The following is a 7,888-nucleotide window of genomic DNA, read 5'->3' as shown; positions in this document are numbered from 1 at the left end:
CAGTATTACAGAGCAATAGTGATAAAAAAACTGTGTGGTATTGGTACAGAGACAGACAGACAGACCAGTGGAATAGAATCTGAAGAGTCAGAAATGAACCCACACACCTATGGTCTCTTGATTTTTGACAAAGGAGCCAAAACCATCCAATGGAAAAAAGATAGCCTTTTCAGCAAATGGTGCTGGTTCAACTGGAGGTCAGCAGGTAGAAGAATTCAGATTGATCCATGTTTATCACCCTGTACAAAGCTTAAGTCCAAGTGGATCAAGGACCTCCACATCAAACCAGACACACTCAAACTAATTGGAAAAAAAAGTGGGGAAGAATCTCGAACACATGGGCACTGGAGAAAATTTCCTGAACAAAACACCAATGGCTTATGCTCTAAGATCAAGAATCGATAAGTGTGATCTCATAAAACTGCAAAGCTTCTGTAAGGTAAAGGACACTGTTGTTAGGACAAAATGGCAACCAACAGATTGGGAAAAGATCGTTACCAACCGTACAACTGATAGAGGGCTTATATCCAATATATACAAACAACTCATAATGGTAGACTGCCGGGAAACAAGTAATCCTATTAAAATGGGATTCAGTGCTAAACAATTCACAGCTGAGGAATGTCAAATGGCTGAGAAGCACCTAAAGAAATGTTCAACATCTTTAGTTATAAGGGAAATGCAAATCAAAACAACCCTGAGATTTCACCTCACACCAGTGAGAATGGCTAAGATCAAAAACTCAGGTGACAGCAGATGCTGGCGAGGATGCAGAGAAAGAGGAACACTCCTCCATTGTTGGTGTGATTGCAGACTGGTACAACCATACTGGAAATCAGTCTGGAGGTTCCTCAGAAAATTGGACATTGAACTGCCTGAGGATCCAGCTATAGCTCTCTTGGGCACATAACCAAAAGATGCCCCAACATATAAAAAAGACACGTGCATCTGGGGTAATTCGAGCATTTGGGCTAATGTCCACTTACCAATGAGTACACACCATGTATGGTTTTCTGTGATTGGGTTACGTCACTCAGGATGATATTTTCTAGTCCCATCCATATGCCTATGAATTTCATAGTCATTGTTTTTGATAGCTGAATAATATTCCATTGTGTAGACTTTCCACATTTTCTGTATCCATTGCTTTGTTGAAGGGCATCTGGGTCCTTTCCAGTTTCTGGCTATTATAAATAAGGCTGGTATGACACATACATAGTGGAGTATGTGCCTTTGCTATATGTTGGGACATCTTTTGGGTATATGCCCAAGAGAGGTATAGCTGGGTCCTCAGGTATTTCAATGTCCAATTTTTTGAGGAACCTCCAGACTGATTTCCAGAATGGTTTTACCAGTCTGCAATCCCACCAACAATGGAGGAGTGTTCCTCTTTCTCCACATCCTCGCCAGCATCTGCTGTCACCTGAGTTTTTGATCTTAGCCAATCGCACTGGTGTGAGGTGAAATCTCAGGGTTGTTTTGATTTGCATTTCCCTTATGACTAAAGATGTTGAACATTTCTTTAGGTGTTTCTCAGCCATTCGCTATTCCTCAGCTGTGAATTCTTTGTTTAGCTCTGAACCCCATTTTTAATAGGGTTATATGTCTCCCTGCGGTCTAACTTCTTGAGTTCTTTGTATATTTTGGATATAAGGCCTCTATTTGTTGTAGGATTGGTAAAGATCTTTTCCCAATCTGTTGGTTGCCATTTTGTCCTAACCACCGTGTCCTTTGCCTTACAGAAGCTTTGCAGTTTTATGAGATCCCATTTGTCAATTCTTGATCTTAGAGCATAAGCCATTGGTGTTTTGTTCAGGAAATTTTTTCCAGTGCCCATGTGTTCCAGATGCTTCCCTAGTTTTTCTTCTATTAGTTTGAGTGTGTCTGGTTTGATGTGGAGGTCCTTGATCCACTTGGACTTAAGCTTTGTACAGGGTGATAAGCATGGATCGATCTGCATTCTTCTACATGTTGACCTCCAGTTGAACCAGCACCATATGCTGAAAATGCTATCTTTTTTCCATTCGATGGTTTTGGCTCCTTTTCAAAAATCAAGTGACCATAGGTGTGTGGGTTCATTTCTGGGTCTTCAATTCTATTCCATTGGTCTATCTGTCTGTCTCTGTACCAATACCATGCAGTTTTTATCACTATTGCTCTGTAATACTGCTTGAGTTCAGGGATAGTGATTCCCCCTGAAGTCCTTTTATTGTTGAGGATAGTTTTAGCTATCCTGGGTTTTTTGTTATTCCAGATGAATTTGCAAATTGTTCTGTCTAACTCTTTGAAGAATTGGATTGGTATTTTGGTGGGGATTGCATTGAATCTGTAGATCGCTTTTGGTAAAATGGTCATTTTTACTATATTAATCCTGCCAATCCATGAGCATGGGAGATCTTTCCATCTTCTGAGGTCGTCTTCAATTTCTTTCTTCAGTGTCTTGAAGTTCTTATTGTACAGATCTTTTACTTGCTTGGTTAAAGTCACACCGAGGTACTTTATATTATTTGGGACCATTATGAAGGGTGTCGTTTCCCTAATTTCTTTCTCGGCTTCTTTCTCTTTTGTGTAGACGAATGCTACTGATTTATTTGAGTTAATTTTATACCCAGCCACTTTGCTGAAGTTGTTTATCAGCTTTAGTAGTTCTCTGGTGGAACTTTTGGGATCACTTAAATATACTATCATATCATCTGCAGATAGTGATATTTTGACTTCTTCTTTTCTGATCTGTATCCCCTTGACCTCCTTTTGTTGTCTGATTGCTCTGGCTAGAACTTCAAGAACTATATTGACTAAGTAGGGAGAGAGTGGGCAGCCTTGTCTAGTCCCTGATTTTAGCGGAATTGCTTCAAGTTTCTCTCCATTTAGTTTAATGTTAGCAACTGGTTTGCTGTATATGGCTTTTACTATGTTTAGGTATGGGCCTTGAATTCCTGATCTTTCCAGGACTTTTATCATGAAGGGGTGTTGAATTTTGTCAAATGCTTTCTCAGCATCTAATGAAATGATCATGTGCTTTTGTTCTTTCAGTTTGTATATATAATGGATCACGTTGATGGTTTTCTGTATATTAAACCATCCCTGCATGCCTGGGATGAAGCCTACTTGATCATGGTGGATGATTGTTTTGATGTGCTCTTGGATTCGGTTTGCCAGAATTTTATTGAGTATTTTTGTGTCGATATTCGTAAGGGAAATTGGTCTGAAGTTATCTTTCTTTGTTGTGTCTTTGTGTGGTTTAGGTATAAGAGTAATTGTGGCTTCATAGAAGGAATTCGGTAGTGATCCATCTGTTTCAATTTTGTGGAATAGTTTGGATAATATTGGTATGAGGTCTTCTATGAAGGTCTGATAGAATTCTGCACTAAACCCGTCTGGACCTGGGCTCTTTTTGATTGGGAGACCTTTAATGACTGCTTCTATTTCCTTAGGAGTTATGGGGTTGTTTACCTGGTTTATCTGTTCCTGATTTAGCTTCGGTACCTGGTATCTGTCTAGGAAATTGTCCATTTCCTGTAGATTTTCAAATTTTGTTGAATATAGGTTTTTATAGTAAGATCTGATGATTTTTTGAATTTCCTCTGAATCTGTAGTTATGTCTCCCTTTTCATTTCTAATTTTTTAATTTGGACACACTCTCTGTGTCCTCTCGTTAGTCTGGCTAAGGGTTTATCTATCTTGTTGATTTTCTCAAAGAACCAACTTTTGGTTCTGTTGGTTCTTTCTATGGTCCTTTTTGTTTCTACTTGGTTGATTTCAGCTCTGAGTTTGATTATTTCCTGACTTCTACTCCTCCTGGGTATATTTGCTTCTTTTTGTTCTAGAGCTTTTAGGTGTGCTGTCAAGCTGCTGACATATGCTCTTTCCTGTTTCTTTCTGCAGGCACTCAGAGCTATGAGTTTTCCTCCTAGCACAGCTTTCATTGTGTCCCATAAGTTTGCATATGTTGTACCTTCATTTTCATTAAATTCTAAAAAGTCTTTAATTTCTTTCTTTATTTCTTCCTTGACCAGGTTATCATTTAGTAGAGCATTGTTCAATTTCCACGTATATGTGGGCATTCTTCCCTTATTTTTATTGCATACCAGCTTTAGGCCGTAGTGGTCTGATAGCAGGCATGGGATTATTTCTATCTTTCTGTACCTGTTGAGGCCCGTTTTTTGACCAATTATATGGTCAATTTTGGAGAAAGTACCATGAGGAGCTGAGAAGAAGGTATATCCTTTTGCTTTAGGATAGAATGTTGTACAAATATCTGTTAAGTGCATTTGGGTCATGACTTCTCTTAGTCTGTCTATGTCTCTGTTTAATTTCTGTTTCCATGATCTGTCCATTGATGAGAGTGGGGTGTTGAAATCTCCTACTATTATTGTATGAGGTGTAATGTGTGTTTTGAGCTTTAGTAAGGTTTCTTTTACGTATGTAGGTGCCCTTGTATTTGGGGCATAGATATTTAGGATTGAGAGTTCATCTTGGTGGATTTTTCCTTTGATGAATATGAAGTGTCCTTCCTTATCTTTTTTGATGACTTTTAGTTGAAAATTGATTTTATTTGATATTAGAATGGCTACTGAAGCTTGCTTCTTCCGACCATTTGCTTGGAAAGTTGTTTTCCAGCCTTTCACTCTGAGGTAGTGTCTGTCTTTGTCTCTGAGGTATGTTTCCTGTAGGCAGCAGAATGCAGGGTCCTCGTTGCGTATCCAGTTTGTTAATCTATGTCTTTGTATTGGGGAGTTGAGGCCATTGATGTTGAGAGATATTAAGGAATAGTGATTATTGCTTCCTGTTATATCCATATTTGGATATGAGGTTATGTTCGTGTGCTTTTCTTCTCTTTGTTTTTTTGCCCAGACTATTAGTTTCTTGTTTCTTCTAGGGTATAGCTTGCCTCCTTATTTTGGGCTTTACCATTTATTATCCTTTGTAGTGCTGGATTTGTAGAAAGATATTGTGTAAATTTGGTTTTGTCATGGAATATCTTGGTTTCTCCATCTATGTTAATTGAGAGTTTTGCAGGATACAGTAACCTGGACTGGCATTTGTGTTCTCTTAGGGTATGTATGACATCTGTCCATGATCTTCTGGCTTTCATAGTCTCTGGCAAAAAGTCTGGTGTGATTCTGATAGGTCTGCCTTTATATGTTACTTGACCTTTTTCCCTTACTGCTTTTAATATTCTTTCTTTATTTTGTGTGTTTGGTGGTTTGACTATTATGTGATGGGAGGTGTTTCTTTTCTGGTCCAATCTATTTGGAGTTCTGTAGGCTTCTTGTATGCCTATGGGTATCTCTTTTTTTAGGTTAGGGAAGTTTTCTTCTATAATTTTGTTGAAGATATTTACTGGTCCTTTGAGCTGGGAGTCTTCACTCTCTTCTATCCCTATTATCCTTAGGTTTGATCTTCTCATTGAGTCCTGGATTTCCTGTATGTTTTGGACCAGTAGCTTTTTCCGCTTTAAATTATCTTTGACAGTTGAGTCAATGATTTCTATGGAATCTTCTGCTCCTGAGATTCTCTCTTCCATCTCTTGTATCCTGTTGGTGAAGCTCGTATCTACAGCTCCTTGTCTCTTCTTTTGGTTTTCTATATCCAGGGTTGTTTCCATGTGTTCTTTCTTGATTGCTTCTATTTCCATTTTTAATTCCTTCAACTGTTTGATTGTGTTTTCCTGGAATTCTTTTAGGGATTTTTGTGTCTCCTCTCTATGGGCTTCTACTTGTTTATTTATGATTTCCTGGATTTCTTTCAGGGATTTTTGTGACTCCTCTCTATGGGCTTCTACTTGTTTATTTATGATTTCCTGGAATTCTTTCAGGGATTTTTGTGACTCCTCTCTATGGGCTTCTACTTGTTTATTTATGATTTCCTTCAATTCTTTCAGGGATTTTTGCGATTCCTCTCTGTAGGCTTCTACTTGTTTATTAATGTTTTCCTGTGTTTCTCTATGGGAGTTCTTCACGTCTTTCTTGAAGTCCTCCAGCATCATGATCAAATATGATTTTGAAACTAGATCTTGCTTTTCTGGTGTGTTTGGATATTCCATGTTTGTTTTGATGGGAGAATTGGGCTCCAATGATGTCATGTAGTCTTGGTTTCTGTTGCTTGTGTTCCTGCACTTGCCTCTCGCCATCAGATTATCTCTAGTGTTACTTTGTTCTGCTATTTCTGACAGTGGCTAGACTGTCCTATAAGCCTGTGTGTCAGGAGTGCTATAGACCTGTTTTCCTGTTTTCTTTCAGCCAGTTATGGGGACAGAGTGTTCTGCTTTCGGGCGTGTAGTTTTTCCTCTCTACAGGTCTTCAGCTGTTCCTGTGGGCCTGTGTCTTGAGTTCACCAGGCAGGTGACTTGCAGCAGAAAAGTTGGTGTTACCTGTGGTCCCGAGGCTCAAGTTCGCTTGCGGGGTGCTGCCCACGAGCTCTCTGCGGCGGCAGCAACCAGGAAGATCTGTGCTGCCGTTTCTGGGAGCTTCAGTGCACCAGGGTTCCAGATGGCGTTTGGTGTTTTCCTCTGGCGTCCGAGATGTGTGTGCAGAGTGCAGTCTCTTCTGGTTTCCCAGGTGTGTCTGCCTCTCTGAAGGTTTAGCTCTCCCTCCCACAGGATTTGGGTGCAGAGAACTGTTTATCTGGTCTGTTTCCTTCAGGTTCTGGTGGTGTCTCAGACGCAGTGGTCCTGCCGCTCCTGGGCCCTCCCCCACGGGAACCCAGAGGCCTTATACAGTTTCCTCTTGGGCCAGGGATGTGGGCAGGGGTGAGCAGTGTTGGTGGTCTCTTCCGCTCTGCAGCCTCAGGAGTGCCCACCTGACCAGGCGGTTGGGTCTCTCTCCCACGGGGTCTGGGAAAAGGCTACGAATTTGTTTGAGTTAATTTTATACCCAGCCACTTTGCTGAAGTTGTTTATCAGCTTTAGTAGTTCTCTGGTGGAACGTTTGGGGTCACTTAAATATGCTATCATATCATCTGCAAATGTAGGGAGCGGCTAAAGATGGCTCCGACATTTGGTGGTCATTAGTGATAAATACCTGCAATGCACATGTGTTGGCATTTCTCAGGCAGTTATCAGACTGGAGTGATATTCATGCTAATAAGGTATTTCATACTCCACCAATCCCCAGAGGACAAGTTTACAGCCACAGCCTGTCTTGTATTTAAGGCAAGTGCTTTTGTTCCCCGGTGCCCCGTATCAAGAATGAGGTGTTCCTGCAATAAAGGCTGTTAAGAAGAATCCAACGCTGTTCCCTCTTCCTTGCTGGTCGAGGTCTGCGCTACAACTGGTGGCCCATACGGAGACCCGAGAAAATTCTCTTTTCTTGTGTGGGTTCAGAACTTTTCAGCCTCAGGACTGCGACGTTGGTAAGTTCCCAGAAGGGGCAATTAGCTTCTGAATAAGGGAGCTCCCGGGGAATAGGGATTATAAAATTTCCCTAATGGGACAATAAGGTTCTCTGGAGTAAGCAGAGACAATGAAAGCCTTGGTTTAGAGACAAAAGGGTTTGTGGAACACAGCAATGTTGTCTTTCTCATTTGATCTGTTGTGGGTTGGACTAGCATTTTTGCCTTTTACCCTTTTTGTGTTGTGGTGTTGCTACTGTTTGAATTTCCACCATCCAGGGCACGAATGCATTTCCTGGGAAGAGCCCACTAATGATGAGCTGCAAGATTGTGTGTAAATAAACACGCCAACTCGCCATGCTCGTAAATTGATGATAAATAAGCTCGTCAAGCATGGGAAACTCACACTCCACCCCGCTCCTGTCAGCTCTTCAGGAGCTTCTTGGTCAGCGTAAGCTTAAAATCGAAAACAAAATCCTGTTGAGTTTTCTTGATGAGTGTAACCATTGTGCTCCGTGGTTTATAGTGTCAGGGTCGCTCACTTTAAGAGCATGGG

This window comes from Rattus norvegicus, chromosome 14, assembly GCF_021556685.1.
Source record: "Rattus norvegicus strain SHRSP/BbbUtx chromosome 14, alternate assembly SHRSP_T2T, whole genome shotgun sequence".
NCBI lineage: Eukaryota > Metazoa > Chordata > Mammalia > Rodentia > Muridae > Rattus > Rattus norvegicus.
Note: the sequence above shows the minus strand (reverse complement) of the source record.